Source organism: Megalops cyprinoides, chromosome 20 (genome assembly GCF_013368585.1).
Source record: "Megalops cyprinoides isolate fMegCyp1 chromosome 20, fMegCyp1.pri, whole genome shotgun sequence".
NCBI lineage: Eukaryota > Metazoa > Chordata > Actinopteri > Elopiformes > Megalopidae > Megalops > Megalops cyprinoides.
Genome location: NC_050602.1, coordinates 24916304 through 24939371, shown reverse-complemented (window position 1 = coordinate 24939371; position 23068 = coordinate 24916304). Strand labels below are relative to the sequence as shown.

General features: G+C 46.3%; 1 protein-coding gene across 1 annotated transcript in view; it reads right to left on the bottom strand.

Moving 5' to 3' along the window:
- b4galt2 (UDP-Gal:betaGlcNAc beta 1,4- galactosyltransferase, polypeptide 2) overlaps window positions 1–23068 on the bottom strand; it is a 113557-nt gene that overhangs the window by 28928 nt on the left and 61561 nt on the right. The window lies entirely within an intron of this gene.

Genomic DNA, 23068 nt, shown 5'->3' with positions numbered 1-23068 from the left:
ATTATAATATATATATTATGGTATATTTGTGTTTTACTGTAAGGAACAATCGTGTTCATGCGTGTAAAACTATAACTTACACTGCACTAGTTTCCTACTGCTCTTGTCTTCAAACAAAGAGATAACGGTGAGATGTACTGAGTAAAAACAATCAGTTTCACGTACAGTGACTGTCTGTTTGCCTTTAGTATTCAAAGCTGATCATCCAAGCTAAGGTATATGAGACGTGGTAAATCTTCTGAGACAAATTAAAACCATATATTCTTTTACCTCTGCATGTTACACTGAAATGATCAAGCGTGCACTAAAATATTCCATTTAAAAAAGTCTCAAAGTACACATCCCATCACAAATTAAAAGACGAGATTGAATAACTTTGATGCTGCTACTTTCAATCAATATTTATATTCACTCTCATCTTCTCAAAGCCACAAGAAAGAAGAACATTAGCGGCCTTAATATGCAGCTTTATCAGAAAAAAGAAAAAAGATGATAAGACAATATATTAAAAAAGCGAAATTGCCTTTTTCTGCAGCTGGCGTGCTCATTAAACATTATTGGACTCATTTCGATTGCTTTAATAAGACACGTTCTCCACAAACCTTCAAGCATCTCTGGCAAATGGAGCAGTACATCTTCTGTAATCACACAGTTCTGAGAAAAACTAAGATTTGTAATAAGGATAAGCGGGGAACTGCAAAAGAATTTAAAAAGTTGAGGTGCAAACCTGCAGACATGAATTATAAACAGCCGGCTTGAGAACTTCATTTGTGATGTAATTTAGTAGCTGAAAAGCTCAATTTATTATTATAGTATTAAAATGCCTGCAATGTACTGCAGAGTGATCGGCTGAATTGTATTGGAGAGTGACTATGAAAGTCTTCCCAGACAGTGGGCTGTACTCACTGCTGCTCTTGAACATCACCACAGCGGACCCATGCCTTAGCAGCCTTCAGAGTGCCCACTTGATGCTAATGGGTCCCCTTTCCCGAAAACTCAATTTTCATCTTAACAGATGTATAGCCATTCTCTATCTCATTAATATTGGAACAACAGCCCATCTGCCAGCCAGAGAAAGAATGATTTTTTTTGTTTTGTTTTTTTTCTTTTTAAATTACAATCACACGTCTCAATTAAACGACAAAAAGCTCAGGTCCTCAACAGGACACTCGTTACATAACACGGAGCATTCTGAGAAGGAAGCATATTTATTTTTCATTTATTCCAAATGCAAAATATAAAAGATGTGCCACTGCCACATTCATATGAACTGTAAAACTCTTCCAAAGCTGGACAGGGCTAGAAAACAGACTTATCTCTCAATTACTATAACACAATATACTGCATCCTGTAAAATGCAGCGTTTTACAACAGAACCCAAGTCTAGTTCAGAGAAATTTCTTATATTATAATGCATGCACCGGTGAAATTTCAGCTTGTAAGAAAGCTGTAAATATAAAACCCAGTTCTAGGGAAAATATTTTATCTCGCAATGGCCGAGACAGTTGGCCTGGCCACCATCCTGCAGCTTTCTGTGGGCTTATCAGAGTGCCTTCAGTCCTCCTATACCTGCCCGGTGAGGGCTATTAACCCCGTTATCTTTATCTGATCATCGTGGGGATAATTAATCAAAGCTCCCCCCACCCCCACCCCCCTCACTGTGCCACGGTCCTATTCAATTTATCTGGTTGACCCCAGAGGTTCTCGTAGCCAGGCCCGGTTGCTACGGAGATAGATTACAGCCGCCACTCATCCTGAGTGATTGTGTTCAAAGTTGTCAGTGGTGTCCACCGGGTTTATCAGCCCCGGGCAGGCTAACCTTATCAGCGCCGGCTCCTATCAATGCCAGAGCCAAGAGGGCCGACAAATGAGGATGCCAGACCATCAATCACACAGTCTGTGCGTGTGTGTGTGTGTGTGAGTGTGTGTGTGTGTGTGTGTGTTTGTGTGGGAGTGTGTGGGAGTGTGTGTGAGTGTGTGTGTGAGTGTGTGTGTGTGAGTGTGTGTGTGTGTGTGAGTGTGTGAGTGTGTGTGAGTGTGAGTGTGTGTGTGAGTGTGTGTGAGTGTGTGAGTGTGTGTGTGTGAGTGTGTGTGTGTGTGTGTGTGTGTGTGAGTGTGTGTGAGTGTGTGAGTGTGTGTGAGTGTGTGTGTGTGCACGTGTGTGTGTGTGCATATGTGTGTGCGTCATCCGAGTACGCCAGGGTGTGTGCGCACTAAGAAAGCCCTTGGGACTGGGTATGGATATTGAAATATCGGCAGAAGTTACACTGTGTTTCAACTAACATGTCTGATCTCACAAGCAGGCGATATCCTCTTACATACAGAGAGCTGTAATTATGAATCATATTTCAGTAAGGTCATGCATGAAATGATAATCAGGTTTCAGTACCTAATGAGCAAACATCATTGTCACACAGTTCTCAGAAAAAAACCATCATTTTCATAATGTTTCATAAATGAGAGTGAGCATTAGACAAAGGAGAAATAATTCTGTTATCCGGTAACTATTGCAAATTATAGGCAGCTACATTACAAATTCAAAACCATGTTCACGAGCACTTAAAATAGCTCTTGAACTTTGTGCATTCTACAGTTAAAAATGCCCATTGGCGGGTCGAGTCTGTGTCTCACAATTTGCTGGAACAGTACTCGGGAACTGTTCTGTCATCTCGAAGTAATTAGGACCTGAGCGTGTGAAAAGCAGAGGCACCGGCTAGCCTCTATGACTGAGGGGGTCCAACAGACCCCTAATTAATGCTGGCATGCAGGTTTGGGGCTCGGCGCAAGCTGAAGTATAAATAGATGCATTCAAACCATCCCTCTAATAGACCTTTAGATCTATCAATGGGTTTTTAAAGGCTTCAGGGAGGAGGGAGAGAGATGCCGGCATAATAGGCAAAGTCATTTACGGTAATAAAAGGCAACTGCTGAAGCTGCAAGGACCCCATACAAAACTTTTTCCCCCCCCCCCCCCCCCCAAAGAAATCAGTTTGGGTTTGACTACGTTTTAATCAACAGCAGGGTGCTTATTTCCGAAACCATTTTACATGACGAGGATCCAGAAACCGTGTGGATTTACATCACAAAAATCTAAATACGGAGCTCAGGATGGGGGTAAACCGCATTTGGGGTTAAGGAACCATCGCTCGCGTTGTGTGTCAGAGTCCAATTGGGAGGCTCCCTTGTAGCGTGTTTTTCGATCCCGTCCTTCGCGTTCTGGCCCCAGGGTGGGCCCCAAGCAGGTGACAGCGTGGTAGTCACGCTTTCAGCTCCTGGCGTCGGAGCCGGGTGACTGACAGCCGCGTCGCGCTCTCTCTGGGAGGGCTGCGAAACACCGGAGCAGCGCCTCCACAGCAGAAAGCCGAGATAATTGGCTCTGCTGGGTTTCCCCGATTACACGCTTATGGTAAACACGCAGGGCGTTTTGCGTCTCTCTCGCCCCGTCGCTGTCGGCGACAGAGCACGCCGGCGAGGTCCGAGGGCTGATTCGACGGCACCCGTCACTGCGAGCGACCCGAGCCGTCAATCATCACCCCGGTGGCACCTGTCCTTCCGCAGCCGGCAAGGCTTTCAGACCGTGAGCCCGTCAGACGGTGGCCGGGACTCGGGTTCACAGGCGGAGGCTGCCCTTTCACGGCTGCGTCAGGAGCAAATCATTACGTTACATTACATTGTTGGCATTTAGCAGATGCTCTTATCCAGAGCGACTTACATAGTTACAGTTTTTACATGTTATCTGTTTATACAGCTGGATATTTACTGAGGCAATTCTTGGTTAGCACCTTGCCCAAGGGTACAGCAGCAGTGCCCCAGTGGGGACTCGAACCAGCAACGTTTTGGTTACAAGCCCTGCTCCTTACCACTATGCTGCACTGCCGCTGAACCACTGAACAGTACGAGGGCCTCAGAAACACGCCACGCCCTCTCTGACACCTGAGTCCTACCTGTTTCTGCGGATGACATTTAGCATCTTGCTCTCCATGACTTGGCAGTGTTCAAATGAGTCATGCGTCACACCAGTGAGAATGACGTCATATCATCAGGAAGGGGGGTTTCTAACAGACTTTGGATTACTGTACTTCTATTACCTGGAAAGATACTAATAACATCTACTAACACATTTCAGGATTCAATATGATTCTAAAATGTATCATTATTATTATTGTTTGTTGTTGTTAGCAATAATAATAATAATAATAACAACAATAGCAGTTATGGTGCTGGTAGTATATGAACGGGCAGCAGTCAGTTCAAATTGTTAGCATTTAGTTATAGCAGTGCTGCACATTACCGTGTACTTTCTCTCAAAGACAAAAGCTTAAAGGGGTTTTTTTTGTCAGAAGACGACCCCAGCTCAAAATCCCCCTTGTGAAGTGAGGTAAAATGACTGAAAATGTAATGAGGGGCACAGAAACCGGGCGATATCTGTGTGAGCTCTTCTGTTTTTTTTTTGTCTGCACTGTGAACGCTGTCATTAGCTCTTCCCAGTAAACGCTGCTGCTAACAAGAAGCCACACGCCTTTCACAAATAAATCACAATTATTTTGTTGTTTGCTGAGGCGTCCTTTGTGTTTTCCTCCAGCTGTGGATGAGGCAGTTTGGAGAACCTCCACATTCCCCTGTGCCGTTCTTATATGACAGGACCAGGTCTCACGACATTTCAAATTTAAAATGAGGACCTAAATTAAGAAATGGAAGGGAAGGAAAGGAAGGATATAGCCCAACTGGACAGCCATAGGTTATCTTAAAATAACTTAAAAAGAAGCAAAAAAAAAAAAAGGCAATCGTTACCACCTACTTGAGACGGCTCTGTTTTGGGAAGTTACAGAGAGCCCGTGGGATGAAGCTAAAAGAATGCTGAGTGTGGGCTTATTTGCCAGTACCCAGCTGTTATATGTTTCCTGGGTGGTTTACAACTTTTTTTAATTTACCAGATTTACATTACAAATCTTTTACAATCTGCTACAAATCTATTGTCAAAAGAGATGTGTCTCACAAGCTATTAAAAGACCACTCCACAGTTTGTTAACACAATCAACTGTTTCTGATCACATATGACAATGCCACGACCTTTTCCAGAATGGGAATTTGCTAAGCCTCTGTAGTCTGAGTGAATTTACCGGTAATTCCATGTATTTTTTAAAATATATTTTCCTTCAAGGCACAATTAACACCTAAAAAAAATGTCACAAGGTCTGTTCAGTGAGACCCGTTTCCATCTGGGCTGCCTCATCCTACCTGGGGGGGAAGCAGAGAGCAACACCATCCTTTCATGCCTGTACGTGCAGAAAAGTGAGGCACCTGCTAATGACAAAAACAAGCATGGCTCCACAGAGTCCACGGTCACCACTTCACACAATGAGTCCTCTATCCAGGAGAATCTGCAGGATCCGCCGCATGTTTAATGAAACACAGCCACCAATCCAATTCTGGTGCTCTGGTCCTCTCTCTGCAGTTCTTATCTCTCCGGTTTATTTCCTCGTATGGGAACTTTTTCCACTTACAAGGACCTCACACAACCTTGGCACAAAGCATACTGGGACACCATTACCATAATAACGTCCTGCTGAATTTAACAATAGCCGCACTCCTCCGCAATTCTCCACACTGAAGTTGTGCCTACCTGACATTATTACCATTATTATACTGCTATATACAACACTATTTCAAAATGGAGACATTTTTAAACGTAGATGCTATTTTATCTTATTTAACATGCATTTCCATATTTATATACATTCCTTGGCTTGCAATCGAACAAATACTGTTAAAGTGCATTGATTCGTGGTCACTCTTTTATATGAACTATATCTGTCCTCCTTAACATATCACTCTCCTCTTAGGGGATGTATGTATGTTTTTAGATCGATAAGGAATATGGATTGTGGCTGCTGATTAAATGTTTTTGGCATCGATGTGATTAATGTATCATTCATGAACTGACTGCACCGTGTTAAAGTGACTCTGACTGCTGCCTCAGCAGTACTGTGGCTCATTAGTCAGAGGAGCGATTGGGCACAGGTAATGAGGCGACTTAACCAGCCACGTGTCGCGCCTGGTAAAAACCAGGACCGAGGAGTCTGTCCGTGCCTTCCCGCTAACGCTGAGTTTGACGTCGGGCCGGGCTGGCCGTCTGGGGTGCTCACAGCCATTTGTGACCTGGCAGGATGTCACAGCCAAACGCAGCCCGTCGGTTACAGGCCGCGGTATGGGAGAGCATGAGTCATACCAGCTCGCCAGGACGGAGAAGTGTCACGCTCGGTCTTTGCGATGGACTTTCACGCTGCCGGTTCAGCGGCGTCAGAAACGACAGGTTGCAGCAGTCAGCACCACCGGCAGTTCAGCTGTGAGGAGGAAGCCACGCGGTCTTCAATCCCAGGCCAGAGGGCCACACAGATGGCTGGCACTGACCAGCGTTCAATCAGACAGCAGAAGGAGACGGGGCCTCGTACTGCTGGGGATAGGGGTGAGCTCGTCAGCCAGGGTTCCCTCCTCACGAAGCTCTCTTGGCCCCCTGTGATTGGTCAGGTGCCTACCGGCTGCTCGGATGACATCAGCGTTTATCCTCCAATGAGCACCCATTTCACCGCAATGCACCGTGGGACTTGTAGTGTGAAAAACAGAAGGAATGGCATGTGTGCGGATGTAATGGAGGATTGCATTCAACTCACACTGCTCTCCTGCAGGAACACAGAGATTGTTGAGTGGGACAAGCTGACAACTGGCAATTACCAAATTTGGGTGAAAAGGTGCAAAAATAATACCTGTGGATTAAAGACCTGTGATCACAGATTATAAGACAGAAGCACAGAATGGAACTCAAATTCCAGCAACAATCACAGGACCCCTGTTTAAACAGAAACATACAGCGCAGAAAGGTTCAAGTGGAAAACGAGCTCCCTATAAAACACCTCAGGGTAGAACAACCAGCCTTGTTCACGTCTCGTGAAGACGCTCACACGGTACACCGCACCAAATAGGTGTGCGATGAATACCAATCAAAGCTAATTACAGATGTAGCCCAGGTACTAACAATGCATCAAGAGAGCGCTATCAGCGGCTCCGTGCAAAACAGAGAATCTCAATTCATCTGTGAGTGATTAATACGGGCTGTCTTATCAAACACGGGTGAACTCAGATAAAGGTTTCACCAGAGGGCAAACATAAATCATGAATCTACGAACGCACGTGGATTAGGTATGATATGAGGAGATAGGCAAGTGAGTCTTTCGCCCGTTTTCACAAGGGCATAATGGAAGGTCAATGGTGGACTTTGTTCATGCCCAGCCGCATCCATTACATTACATTACATCACATCTAATGTTATATGTAACAAGCCATTTCGCATCCAGTATGCTAACAAAGAGAAAAGTACTGTTGAATGTATTGAAATGACTGAAACAGAGGTTCTTTCTTCTATTTTTCAATGCAGCACAGCATGCAATTTAATTCTACCTATACAGCACAACACTCTAGATGGAATTATCTTGAGTGAACATAAGTGAGAAAACTTTTGGGTTTAGTAGTGAACTTAGGCAGAAGCAGGTTACACTGAAAGTGTCAACACAGAATTTTTGCCCAGCAGATTCGCCCTTGACATAGTTCATCCCGCTAATCCTGCAAACACCAATCCCTCTGCTACAATGAAAGTGTTTATTTTCTTCACCTTCAAATAAATGCCGATTTCACACGTGACAGGCATTACTCGCCGATACAGGAAATCGCCTCACAGGAGCACTGGGCCTGCCCCTCCAGCCTCACCTGCAGCCCTCTGAGCCACTGCAAAGCCTGACCGAACAGGGACAGCCAATCGAGAGCCAATCTAGGGCTATGCAAAGCTCTGTGGTTTGATGGCAGAGGACGATGTCGCCCGGTCCTTTGAAGCACAGAGTATCTGTGCAGAGAATCCACACTAAAGCGCAGACAGAGGATCTGTATCCCAGGCTCCATGTACAGAAAACCAATATCCCCAAATCCCTTAATTAATCGAGGGTTACTTGAAAAATTAAAAGCTTCCATAAATCAGATAGCGTTTCCCTTTGTTCCCAGGGCTTACCGAAGATCACAAACGCACCACCCAGCAGGGCGGTGGAATCGCCTTCTTGTTGGAGTGTTAACAATCAAAATATCAGCCGAACCGGAGCAGCAGCTGGGAGAATAGTGGTGTCAATACACTTGATTGCAAACAAGCCTCTCTGGATGTGCCCCATCTTGGCTTTGTTTCAAGTGCTTCCCTCCTGCGGGGTAACTCTTTTTATAGCACGGCTCATCTCCTGGTGAGAGACTCCTTCCCTTTCCCGCCCTCCTTGCCTCCGCGGAGAAGGGTCTGATTCTGACGCCCACGCTCACACACTCAGTCGCCACACGGGCCCTTCTTTTCCCCCTGAATGACCCGCTATATGAGGAACAGCAGGCCTTGTGGCTTGACCTTTTAACAGCGGGAAATGAGAGAGCAGACACCTACACCTCTGAAAAGGCAGTGAGCCATTTTTCCCAGACCTGAACGGCTTTGGAACAGAAGTGGGGCACCAGGGGGTTTGAGGGTGGTTTGGGGGGGGGGGGGGGGGGTGCTGTGAATTGCACCTGGCCTCCTGTGTCACTATTTGCAGCACATTCACATTTTTACCCTTTCATGTTTCGTTCATGTGATGTTAGAATCACCATTTGCTTATTCTGAGATGAGTCACAACGCCTATAATTTTACACGCTTAACACCTTTACGCTGCCAGATGTTTACCAGCTCGGCTGAGGTGATGGACCTCACCCGGGGGGGGGATCCGTCTGGGGACGCGCAGGCAAACACTTCATTATCACAGCCAATACACACTAATGTTCCCACAACGTCACAGCAACGCTACGTGAGTGGCATGTGCTAACTCAAAATAGACCAGGAAAGGGGTTTTTATGAGGGCAACATCAGTTCAAATATAAATGTACTGAATGCTAGGCTCCAGCATCATGGCTTAACGCACCGTCAGAGCTTTCAGCATTGTTTCCTTCATTTCCTTTAGCATCTCCTCAATGTTACTGTCATATAATATCAGCTAATAAAAAATAAAAGCAGCAGCAGTGTGGTGTAGTGGTAAAGGAGCAGGGCTCATAACCAAAAGGTTGCCGTTTCAATTCCCCACTAGGGCACTGCTGCTGTACCCTTGGGAAAGGTACTTAACCCACAATTGCCTCAGTAAATAGCCAGTTGTATACATGGATAAAACTGTAACCTTCTGTAAGTAACTTGCTCTGAATAAGAGCGTCTGGTAAATGACAATAATGTAATGCAATGTAACTAATGGATACAAAATGTCATAAAAAAAAGCACAATAACATGAATTATCCATTTTAAATGCTTATAATGATGATCCCAAGTGTGTCTATGCTTTTGGACAACTTTACCAAGGGGAAAAGTCACAAAAACACTCTCGACGGGAAAGAAATGATCAGCAGATGTGGGGATCGGTAGGTTACCATGCCTACTGCTACATGCCAGGCTGCGTGTCTGCACAGCAAATAAACAACCACCTGTCAATCACGCAACTCACATTCTTATGAAACAAATTTACATGCCTGATTCTTAAGATTAAGAAAATCTTATGAAAATCTTTGCATTTTCAGTCCTCGGAAAAGGGGGGGGGGGAAAGAGGAGGAGGAAGAAGAAAATTCTTTCAGACCTTACCGAGAGCTTTCCGGTTAGTTTAATCTGAGAGGGGTCAGGACTATAATTAAACCGCCACAGATCCTGCCCTCAATTCTACAGTGCTTAAAAGGTCAAGCGTTACAGGGAGTGGAGTCCCCCGCCCCCCACCCCCTTCCCCACGTGCCGTTACTGCTAACCTCTCAGACTCTCAGACAGGGGAACCCGCTGCGTCTCTCCAAGGGAGACAGAGACTCGCGGTAATTAATGACGCCATGTCTGCATATCCTACACGGTAAACAACCGGCGAGAGGGGGGGGGGGGGGGGGGGGGGGGGGGGGGGGGGTATGGCAGGGCGCGGCATATTCGCATGAGGGGAAGGAATCGGCAGCTCGTTTACAGCTTAAGTACGCCCCCAGAGATTACAATCACAGCGAAGTATTACAGCAGGCACATTTGACCTGAGGGGTCCCTGCAGCACCTATCATAAACGCACACGCTTGCAAATCCAAACACAGTTAAATAAACAGCAATGGCTCCTTATTTTTATCTCTGCAGATTGTTATCACGGAATGAAACCTACCACAATAGCATCAGATAGAGCCTTGGGCTTCGTCCGCCCCACCACAGACACCCTGTTTTTTGTGTCGGGGGGATATAAGTGAACAGGGGGTTTAACAGGCACTTACAGGCACTTTCAACCGGGCTGTAAAATGAATGGGTTTCTTTTTGCTAAAAACACCCGGCACCTGAAAGAAACTGCTCCCCTGCAACCATTTCAGTTAGGAGCACTGAAATGAGCAATTAAGTTTTGTAGCTGTATGCCAGTCATATCTGGGTGCATATGGAAAAAAGATCACTGGAAGGAGCATTTACTCGACTCCTTACAATGAGACAAAAAAATGCAAATAAACATAATTTAGTATAATAGCACACAAAACAGCAGCAGTGAATAACTCAGCAGGCAGCCATTTTTCAAGCCTCTCCAGCCATTTGGTCATGCAGTTCCCCCTTTCCTTCCCACATATTACTGTCACAACAAACCTCTCTGGTGCCATCTCAGACATTGATAGGGCTATTATTTTAAAAGAAAGGTCACAACTCATGGAGAACAGCCAATTAAAGAACTAAACCTCAATTTTTTTAAAATGGTTCTTAACCTGCTGCCGCTAATAGGATTGTATATCTAAACCCTGGTGAGTTTAAATGGGAAGATTTACAGTTTGAGGCGCTTTTGCGCTGAGCTTTAATTACAAATCCCATTAGTCTGAAAAACCAATGAATTACAACATCAATTTAATAAATGGAGACCAGACTCTCCACTTCCAGGAGGGGAAATTTTCAGCGTAGCCCTCACTGATGATACCGGCCAGAATATGGCAAATGTAATTAGTGTAATTGTGTAAATGTTACCTGAGGAATGACAGAGAAAATTTCACTTCAGAATTCAGCTTTTTATCACAGGCTAGAAAATGGCTCTCATTTTACTGTGAGAGACTGAAAGAAAGAAAAATGTTGAATAAAGGCCCGATGAATTATTCAGGCCTGTAAAACTCTGTATCTGTTCTGTAAGTGTTGCCAATGAAGAGTTTCTGAGAAAATTGCGCACAGATTTAAGCAACAGGAGATACAGTCAGATTTCCCAGACAGGTCTTGAAACTAGGCTATCACGGCAGCCTTTCCAAATGGTGTCAAGGTATTGTTGCATAATCAAGGCAACTTAGAAGTTTCATGAGCTTAGAGGCAAACCAGGAAAGACAGTGTTCAGATGTATAACTTCAACTTCAAAAACAAACAAGTCACTGCCATGCATGTCTAACCCACACCAAATAAGAGCGCAGCCATTAACACAAAAACACACTAACGTGATCACCCATTGCAAAAAAAAAAGGAATATATATAAATTTACGCTGTAAATTTAATTCACTTACACAGATGGTTTTAGCCACAGGCTGGTTAATTTAAATGGACTGAATTCTGAAGTAGAAAAAAGAAAAAAACTCCACTTCCCTTTTCTGTTATTTACTGTGATCAGTATGCAGAGGAATCCCTTGCATTTTCCTAGGAGGCAACAGAAAGACTGCAGATCAACCTTAGTGTATAGTTCTGCACAGAGATTCTGATTCCAAAGCTGAGCCACCACAGGCCAGCTGTGAAGGTCCATTACATTATATTACTGTCATTTAGCAGATGCTCTTATCCAGAGTGACTTATATAGGTTATAATTTTTACACGTTATCCATTTATACAGCTGGATATTTACTAAGGCAATTCTGGTTTAAGTACCTTGCCCAAGTGCTCCAGCGGGGAATTGAACCGGCAACCTTTCGGTCATGAGCCCTGCTTCACTATCCGGCACTTCCGCCCACAGTCTCGAAGGAGAGGAACTGCAGGTGAGGAAACAGTCCATTTTGGCTGCTCCTTGAGGGGAATCTGCTTATGTTGAAGGTTGAGACCCTGTGACAGGAGCTCTTTGGGCCATAGCAGGGCTCACTGTGTGCTCAGCTGCCGGGCTGTTCCTGCATGGAGCACTCTGAAAGTGCTGACGAGGCCACTCCAGTCCAGCACACCATGCAATTGTGGGCTGATTGAAACTGTTTCAGGGGTGAAACTCTGAGCCTCGCTTAGCCTGCGATTTGCCACTTTTTACTTCAGTTGTTTGTAACTGTCGGGTGTGTAAATGTCGGGAGGTTTAACTGAACTTCCAGGAGATCCAATCTGCTCCGTTAAAGGGCAACCAGTGTTGTAAATATTAGCAGTTTTTATCTTACGAATATCATTCAACCTATGCATCAGATTGGATCCTGAAATATTTTAATTTTCAGGAGAGGATTAAGCATTTGAAAATAAACCGCCAACAGAGAGTGGTCAAACATATCAAGCTTTATAGATTGCAAGATTCAAAAATGTTTGCTACATCCACCCAATTTTTTTTCCCTGGATTTTATTTCCTCACAGAATAACATCAGGTACTTTTTAAACTAAACAGACAGCATATTTCATTTTAGACTGAAGTGACACCTGATATTTCCTGACTCACTTCAACATCATGCAAAGTCCGGGACCATGACCCAAAGAAATTCACCTATGAATTATAAAGTGATTTGTCATATTCAACTCTGCAACTAGCAGAAAAAATCATGTTCCAACAGGCAGGTTCTGACAGAAAGCTCGCAGATTGCTGTTCCATAAAAAAAGATGTCCTGACGTTTTTCTGAAAACAGAAGGGACCGAACAGGGAAAATAGTCAGGAAAGATTACAAGTACAGAAGAGAAAATTTCATTTTATCGAAAAGCATTGTCCCAGCACCGCGTCCTTGAGAGGAGTGATATCTGATGCCAGGCGAATCAATAACTGAGAATTATTTTTCATGAGAAACTTGAGCTCATTAAGGAGCTATCGACAGAGGACTGTCTTTCACAGATTAGATATGGTGTTTCTTTTGCTCTCCACTGAATGTGATTTCTGAATTATATGCCAGATCATTAGATATACTGCCGAAGTGCCCAGAAAGATCTATAAATAATCAAATTTCTACTTTCTACATCCCAGAGTTTTTGAAATTAAAAAGATGTATCTGAAAAGCTAGGAGACTTTAGCAGAAACTCTATCTAATGACATCTGAAATTCTACCTAATTACAGCGGTTTGTCCTTAACTTTGACTTACTCACAAACCTAACAGAGGGAGTATTCTTTCTCACCGTTTCATACCCATTATTATGACTTCAGTCTCAGAGTGTAATGAAAATGGCTGTGTGGGGAATGCTTGCTTCACTTTGTTAGTCAAAGTAAAGGACGAACCATTAAGAGGGATTGATTGCTGCTTTAGTTTGCTGCACCGGCAATGGGGAAAGGCAGACCCATGTCCCCCCGGGGGCTCTCCAGAATGAGATGTTGCTCAAACACACAACCCGGAGTTGCCATAAACCAGAGCATGGCAATATTTCCCTGGAGCTCACACACCACAACCTTTGCCCTGTCTCCTGATAGCGACGGGTAGAAAAAAAAAGGGTTTTGTGACTAGAAAAGCATTATTATGGTCTGGTTGCGCTGCAGTCCTTAACGACCCTGCAACACCCCGCCGGTGAATTAAGCTCGGGGATCAGCAGACTCGCAGGACGTGACGGCGCAAGAATCACCGCCGCCGCACTCCAGCTGGTGCCAAATCCCGGGCGCGGTCACTGCCGCCACGCCGCCGACCGCCGCAACCATCCACAGCGGAGGCAATCTGCTCACCTCTCTGGAACGCCGGGCAGCACTCCCCCCCCCCCCACATCCCAATCCCCCTCCCCCCCCCCCCGACCCCGAACCGCCAGCACCCGCTGCCTCTACACCCAGTGCTCATCTCCTTCTGGAAGGCAGGGACAGGGGGCGTGTCCGGACACCCATGCAAAACGTCGACGCACTCCGCCTCAGTCCCCCCCGCCCTCACACATTATCCCCCACCAGACAACAACACGCTTCGCGTGCTGGGGCACGAGAGCCGCTCACCATGCCATACAAAGTGGGGTCATGTGACCTGGTGTTAATGAAGCCACTAGCAGCCTGTCATTCCCTCTTCGGATTCCAATCTATGGATTCCGTGCACATCCACTGATCGCTCCAATCCGGGGGCCACACGTAGCTCCGTTTCTCAAATTACGGCTAGAAATGAGAAGATATTCCACATCTGCACACACGCACAAAAGCAGATCTGGTGTGTGGGGAATTAAAGACACCCGTCACTGCCCCGGGTTTGCCCCTTTTCCCACAATGCTCTCAGCCTTCATCTACAGTGGCAGGACACCCCGCTCCCCTCCCGCGGGGACGAAGACCGCCGCGGAGCGTGTTCTACAGAGCGCTTGGTGCCTCCCCCTTTCCCACCCAACCACAGTAATTACACTGCGAGAGTGACAATATTTCTGTCACTGTGTCTCCCTTTTCACTGGAGTGCATTTGGAAAAGGCATAACAGATGAACATCTCAAAGGGATTTCCGGTTTTTTTTTTTTTTTTTCGCCCCGCGTCGGGGGCGTTTATTGCGGAATCCTCCGGCAAAAAAAAAAAAAAAACCCTGCAGGTTTCAACAATGCCGTTGCGTCGAGGCTGTGTGTTTGCATGCGGCTGTCAGCCGCCACATTACTTACCCTGCTCTTTTATAAGGCCTGCCAAACAGCAACAAAAGATCCAGAGGACATATCTATGAGGGAGATGACTAACTGTGGAAAAGGGATAACCCACCCCCCCCCCCTTCTCAATGTCATGCAAATTGGAGTGTGTTTTCCTGATGGGGACTGGAAAGAGTAAACATTAAAGAGATCCAGGCAGGCTCTAATTCTAAGCACAGGCAGAATAGGTAGAAAATGCCATGACATTTCGACCCTTTGTTTGCCAGGGAATGCCAGATACACACAGGGGTGCACGGTCAGGACTCAGAGCTAATTAACAAGATATTAAATATCAATACTGATTGGAGGAAACACAGGTCTGTCAGCACAAACAAATGTTGGATTTCAAGGTAAAACCCTCAGGAAACTGGGATAAGGAGAAGCTTGTGGCAGCACCTTCCCCTTCGTTATTTGTGATTTTCACATTTTATTTGCATAAAAAGGGTTTTAGAAATGTTTTTTTTTTTACTTTTAAACACACTGTAGAAATCTGTTTTCCTTCAGCACAGGTTAAGTCTGGTGGTTGGTATAAGTATCAGGATGGCAGGTATGCCATCTGCCAAGTTACATTTTTGGTGTGCGCTATACCCCATACCTAATAGCAATGACACCTTTTGTTACCTTTTCAAGGTGTCCAAAAGAAATGAGCACAATGATCCCGAGGACTGACACCTCAAACAAACATTTATCTAACCGCTTCAAGTATTCAGAATTATGATTAAACATCACACAGCCACACAATACACTGCCATCAGTACTACTTGGCAGAGAAGAAGGATAAAGATAGCAATTGCTACATATGTAATATTAATCCCAGGGGATAACCCATTCTTGGATTTATGACACCGATGTCTTCATTTTAACATCTGGTTCTTTGCATATGCTACATGTGGATGTATCACATACTTCTTGTAGCAGCTGTAATCTGTATTATGATGACAGCACATACATGTGTGTTACAAGCTAGCAGGCACATATCTATTTTAATACGTGATTCTGTTTCAATCCTAGAAAGCAGTTCTTACTCCCTAACCATTTTTAGCCCTGAATATGCACTGCACAGAACATTGGGCAATACTGGACATCGTGTTCCATTGGTGAAAAGGGCAAAGTTACATAAAAGCACAGTGTGGAGAAGTTGGCCGACACTTCTCACAAAAAATGAACATAAAGAGCAAGTATTGAAAACACCATTTCCAAAATGTATTTAAAAAACCAACAAACAAAAGGAACCAGCCTGAGCCCACAGCCAGCTGAAGTGAGTCTGCTCTCCATCCGCACACCGGTGTTTCACAGGCCTTTGATTAGGCAGGTGTGGCTCATTAACCAATGGGCTGGTTCACACAGAACAAAAACAATTACCAACCGACAATTAAACATGGAATGCATGGAATGGAACTGATTGATGAGCTCAGTTATTGACAAGGTTGAAAATGCAAAAACGGCAATCCATAAACATTTAGCAAATGGACCACTGCACAAACAAATAGTTTTGGGGGAAAGGCAAAGGTTCTCCTTTTAATTTAATTAATGTGAAGAAACTTTCTTTTCAGCCTGTGTGAGTTAATGAGGTCCAAACTGTTAAGGTTTGCATTGACATCCTACTGATATCAACGCAGAAGTATCAACACAAACGCACTGCCATAAGTACAATATGTGATTTGTACATGTAAGGAGAAATGTGCCTTGCACTGTGATTCAGATACTTGTGTTTCGGGCTAATCACACCGGTGCAGTGAGCACCGCGTTACACACTGAATCTCGCCCCACATCTATTAAGTCCTTCCAAAATTAGAAACCGCAAACCCAACCGGAATCTTAACCCTTGGCCTTCACCCTCACTCCCGTCTTTAATCCCTGCTGAAAGTGGTTCTAGATGCGCTTCGGGATTATTGTGTATCTCCATGGCAACACCAAAGTGCGAGGGGAACGGGCCGTGTGTAAAATCGGAGACAGTTGTCGTAGAGGCCACAGTGGAAGGAGAGATAAACATACTCCAGCACCCTAAAGTTAACGAAGACAGCACCTCCCTTTATTAAAGCACACTCATCACCAGCCAAAATTCATGCCTTACATGAGAAATATATCGATTTTCACTACTTTATTACACGGAATTCCTGGAACCCGCAGAATTTATTTTACGACAGGTACGGTATTTCATAATATGCACTATATATCACAGCGGCAGTAATGTGTGTACTTACAACACGATACATTTTCTCTAAAAGCTCCCTTGCAATTTATGAATTAATTTTTGACCTTTTCTAGAGGCCAGCTACATTACAACACAGCTGCATTACATACTCCGTAAGTCTTTCTCCCTCTTCCCTGGGTTTAATAAGTGGTGATGCATAGTGGGGCCATCTCTACACTGAGTTTTACACGGCATGAACGCAGACATTCACCTTGACAACACCAGCTACCTGCTTGCACTGTCCTCTTTAAGCCAGCAGTGCTAAGCTTCGTTCTCATGTCACACGTCGTACATGCGTTAGATTAGTGAAGTTGCAGGCCATTTGTCCTCGCAGCCGCTGATAGAATGTGAAAATCAGCAGACTCGCCCCGCTTTGGCTGCGCCATGCCGAGGGGTAAGGCGGCGGAACAAGACGTCAGAGCGGCGTTAATGGAGCCTCGTGGGGCAAGCCGATAAAAGAAACGGCCATTATGCCTTTAATAATATATCACACGATTCGCCGCGTACACGCCAAAGCTCAGGGGCTCTTTAAACAACAACGCGTGATGGCTTCCTCTCAGCATAATCTCCGCTTTCTGAAAAACCCACACCCCTTCTGAGGACCCGGAGCATCGGAGGAGCTGTGAGGTAAAACCACCTCGCAGCCCAAACTGACCGGCCTTCAGCGCTTCAGAAGGGAGCCAGACACACCAGGGCCGAGCCGCGCCGAGCCAGCTGTGATCCGGAACAATGCGGCGGTCTGGTCGGGCGCTGCCTGCCTCATCTCTAGCCGGAGTAGCCTTGATAATGAATGCACCTTGGCCACCAAATGGCCTTCCGCCCCCAGATAGCGCGCTGACAATAAGAGGGGGCCTCTTTCAGGAATGTGAAATCCTTTCAAAACGCTGAACTCTCGTCTATTGTTTGAGAACCCACTCGACCTTTTCTCTTGCTGTTCTGTAGGTGTTGTGGCCCAGGCAAGGTCAGGAGCGAAGCACGGGGGGGGGGGGAGAGGAAAAAAAAAAGTTTGCATAGGAAACTCATTAATATTTCACTGCGGTTCTTTCCCTACCAACGCACCACCACTTAGCACCTCGGATCTAATGGGTCTTCCTACCGCTGGGGCCGGGCACACTGGCTACACAACACAGCCAATCCAGGGAGCAGCATGTTCTGGGAAGAACAGACATGAGGAGGAGTCAAAAAAAAAAAAAAAAAAAAAGTATTTCAGCGCAAGATTAAGGTCCTGTTCTCTCAACGAATTCTTAACCCTCATCTTCTCTACTGTCCCCTCTTTGTTAAGAGGGCCAGCTCGTTCAATTTACAGCGCTCTTTCACGCGTGCCAGCCCAACAAAACGGAATGAACACTAACTACACCCAATCTGTACTGTACAATACCGTGAACGCTTCTGACCTATAAAAATTCTTTGATAATGCTGGACTGCTAGGTAGTTCAAACAGAAGTGTCAAGCCTTTCCGCTCTGTAAGAGCTTTCTGTGTCAGAATCTTAAGTCTGTCGCTGAGCTTTTCAGCTGATAAGATCATTATGAATATTTCTTCTTACAGATGGCTTTGATCTTTCCAGCGCTGTAGAGGAAGAATGTAACCTTAACAGCCTTCACAAAACGCAGGGGGGAGGAAACGGTCTCCAAAGCCATTTCCAGCTCCTGATCTCCAATTTTTGCGCCCACAAACGTTTACTGCCAGTGCGAGCACACAAGGGGTCAAATACATTTTCAGAAATGATAACTTGTGGAAAAACATGCTAATAACATTTTACAGCAGTCCTCAAACATGTCGGTACAGGGCTGGAAGAGTGGCAGTTTTTGCTGACAGGTTCCCTCGATTTACTAGTGGGCAGGCTTTTAATTGGCCGCACGCCCCCCACTTACTCAGTCATGCGGTCACCGCCTAGCCAAAAACCCTTTTCCCAACCAGTGGCTAATATGTGGAGTCAGAGCACCAGGTGATGCATCTCCAAAAGCCAAAGCCAGAACATGAGATTTTGGAGAGGGCCCACTGGAAGCACAGCTGGCGTTAAGGAGCCGAGATTAGCGACACAGATCCACGGCACTCCACATGACCCACGACACCTCTGCAGAGGTGACACCCCCACCGACACATGCCTCAGCGATGCGGATTAAACCTTCATATGGCCAAAGCACACTGCATCTACATTACAGAGCTATTGCAAAGCACACTGCCCACACCCCCTACTCGACCAGCATGGCCAGTCTTCCCACAGAAAGACAGCACTGAACAGGAGCACCAAACCAGCGCTGCCACCTTGACCAGACTAAGACTACGATACCCACGCTGCCCCTCTCTGGCAGTCAGCAGGCCAGACTAATCAAAAAGGAAAAATGGTCCTCTGTCAGGACCAGGACATGAGCCAGCTGTATGATTCAGCGCCAAGACATGGGTTGGGCATAAGAATGATCGATACTGATCCAGTGAGCCGACACACAGGGCCCGCGGTGACAGCAGGAACCAGGGGTTGGCCACGACCTGCGCTTGGCATCATCAGCTAAAAAAAGCACCGCTTACGGAGCCGAAAGCGAAAGAGCACAGAATTCATTAGGCCACCGCTTTTGTTACTTTGAATGTCAGGCTTACGCTTACGGTGTGAATAATTGAAGAGGGCCTCGCGCTGAGAGCCGGGGCACGGTTTTAACGCAACCTGCCACTCTGAAAACGCACCTCCGCCCGTCCTCCGAGAGGTGCGACCGAGCGGGTTTACTTATCAGCCTCGGCGTTCACCCCACGCCAAGCTCCTTCATCCAGAAACATTAAAGGACTTCGTGTGGAACATCTTTAATGCGGCTATAAAGACTGTTCCTACAACTCCTCAAGGATGTTTGCTGCTCCCCCCCCCCTTTATGGTGCTCTCATTATGAACAGAGATTATCAGCGAATCGCTGGAATCCTCCAACCCCAGCGGGGAGCCCTTCCACAGGTAATAATAGTAAATAGATGTAAAAATTTTAATTGGCCGCGATGATGCCAGGGGTTCATTTTCCCGCATATATTTGGAGAAATAAAAGGTGCCTTTACCGGCGGGCGCATTATTGCGCTGGAACATTTATAAAAGGTGTCTTTACCAGCGTGTGCTTTATTGCGGCGAACATTTATAGGGTACAGCTTTGTTATCACCTTTTTCTGACAGTATAAAATGACGAGGGACATCTATCATCGTGTCAGCGTGCCACAGATAAGGGTGGGAACAGTGTTCCACTTGACGCTCCACAGCAAAAGGATCACATGTTCTCCCCTGTGGCATGACGCAGGACAAAGAGCAGCCGTGCTTCTGTCCCTGACCCCTCCAAAGGCATGTAGCATTCTATCTTACCAACGGCATGACCGTGTTCCCTTCTCTGTCAACACCAAAGGCATGACTGTTCTCTTTCTTCTGATTACGCCGTAGGCGTGACCGTGCTCTTTTCCCCGACCACACCACAAGGCGTTCTGCGCTTTGGATGGGTCATTCAGTTTGGGTGCAATGGCCCTGATCTCCTCCAATGAAGAAAGGCATCACTCTACAGCCTTGTCCTGCAAAACCATCTCCAGCTGGTACTCACACCATTTCATCTCAGATAGCATTTTCCCATTACACAGTCCAAGGACTGGGAGGATGTCACACATGGGTGGCTTTTAAATACCTCTTTAACTGACACAAGCTGAGCCCACCAAAGTGTTGCCACTAATCTGCTAGCCAATCAAAGGCGAGCAATCCCCCTTAGGCGGTTCCCTCCACCCTCTCACAACACCAGACGAAAGCAATGATGCTGAGGATAATTTGACCAGGAAATGACTGTATTTGAACTCACATCATAAAACGGTCCCCTTTAAATCAGTCAATACTCACACAACACAACTGGAGTGAAAACGCTTATGTCATCCCGTGGTTAAAAGGGGGTGACCGGTTGCACGGCTCGGAAGCCTGTGGGGGTATCCCCTCGGTTTTAGCCCAGGAGGGGTCTGGAATAATGGCCGCCATGCTGTAAGGCCACACGTCTTTGACAGTGTTGTAAGAGAATCCATGCAACAGCTACAGCGTTGAAGTCCTGTTTCAAAACACTTATCAAGCACATTCATTACGCAACTTAGAACCACTTGTCAGAGGCCATTTGGTAAAACTTCCACCACCTTTCCATGACGGAGCTCTGCAGAGACACACTGAAACCTATCTGGGCTTGGCTTGGTTGGTTTTCCACTGCTGTAACACATCAAAGCAATTTACACAAACAGGCTGTGATACCTGCACAAGCTTAATGTGGTGGGAAAGAACAGCACTCAGAGCTGCAGCTGCAGCTGTAGCTGGCTACGGGCCCACGACCAGAAACAGAGGAGTTTTTCAGCGATCTCAAGAGGATCACTTCTTGCATACATCTCAGAGCACACAAAGCTCTGCCCAGAGAAGAGAAATAAGCAAAAGTCTTCAACTTTATGTTTAATCAAAATAGAATCAAAGCTATTCCCGGCAGTTAGAAGGGGAATCCTACGGGACAGAGGCAATTTACTTCGCCACTGTTTACCATAGAAATAAATTCCACTGAAATCTCATTATTCCATTCAGATCCATTCGGATATGCGCCGTAAATGTTGATCTGAAAATCCGACGTACTTATGTAGGATGCCTTCTGAAGTGAACAAGGCAGAAAGCATTTTAATTGCAAACGGGCAACTGCGGAGATGGCTTCCTGACCTTACTCCCTGCAGTCTTAATGGCCTCAGTGTTGCTCGGAGGGACAGCCACGAGATGCAGGGAGGAAACAGGAAACGCCGGCTTGCAAATCAAAGCAGCCGAGAGGACGACGCCGGGGAGACGAGAGCGTTTTTTGCGCACCAGAAGAAGAAGAAGCGGAGTGCTAATGATTTCGGTCGGGAGTGGGCACCGGTGTCGGTAACGCCAGCCGGGGGGGGGGGGGGGGGGTGGAGACACAGGGCTGCGGACATGCAGCGGAAGGGGGCGGACGTCGCCCAGGGCGACGGCGCTGCAGCAGGAGTGGTCGCAGCAGCAAGCGGCGCTCAGAGGGAGGGCCCGACAGCGCAAATCAGAGCTCATCAGCCGACCGTCATGCGGCCCTAGGAGGGAGGCCCTCCAATCATCGATTCCGAAGCCGCGCGGACAGGGATACGCGGGGGGGTGAATCCGGAGCAACTTGCAGGGGCTGCGCTCTGGCGTGATTGGTCGATGTGTCTCAGGAACGCTCAGGGAGATCTGTTCAAGGTGCCGGGAGCCGCTCTCTGACAGACGATCAGCAGTGTCTCTCGCGGTTATCATTTCACATGCAAATCTAATTGGAGGCTGAAATTAGCTTTTCAAAAAAAAGTACGCATTTGAAAATGAATCCCAGGCAAAGTGTGTTCATGGACGCACCGCGCATACACAATCAGGTAAAAAAAGCAGACACGCTCTGAAGGCAGGATACGGCCCCTCCTGTTCCAGACACTCTGCACACTGAGATGTAGAATCAGCTCCCATTGATTCTATGCATGGTGTCTTTCCTTTTGTGTAGCGCTGTATCTCTTAAACAGGCAGAGAAATTTACAAAAGTATCCGCCGACCATACGTGATGCCTACTGCCGTGCACAACGCTCTGGCTCAGAACGATCGCCTGATGGTTGAAACACTTGTGAGCCGAGACTGAATTTCTGACTGAAAGTCACACCGTTGCAGAGAAGGTATAGATAAACATCACTTTTACGTCACATTTATAAATGTTTGGTTCACCAAACCAAACACTTTCCCTGAGTTTCGTATTGCTCTTAGAATAACTGTAGGGTTGCTGAGGATACAGAGTGTGAGAGTAGCCTGCTCTCATTCAGGCCCTGCAGCTGCCTGCTGCCTCCAGGGTGCGGTTACAGTTGGCCATCTCAGCCGAGCCCTACAGCACACAGGAACAGAGACACCTCTGTCCCGCCGTGGCAGCTGAGAGCTTTACGGACAGAGCCTGCATCGCCCCATCTGAAAACCCCTGAAAGGCTGGAACGCTGACCCATTATTGCTCCTTTCCTCGGCCCGGGGTGGGCTTCCTGTGCTCATGTTCTGCACAGCCTGGGGAGGGGGAAGCACGTAATCCCCCCTCCAGCCAATAGGCACGGAGTTTGTGTG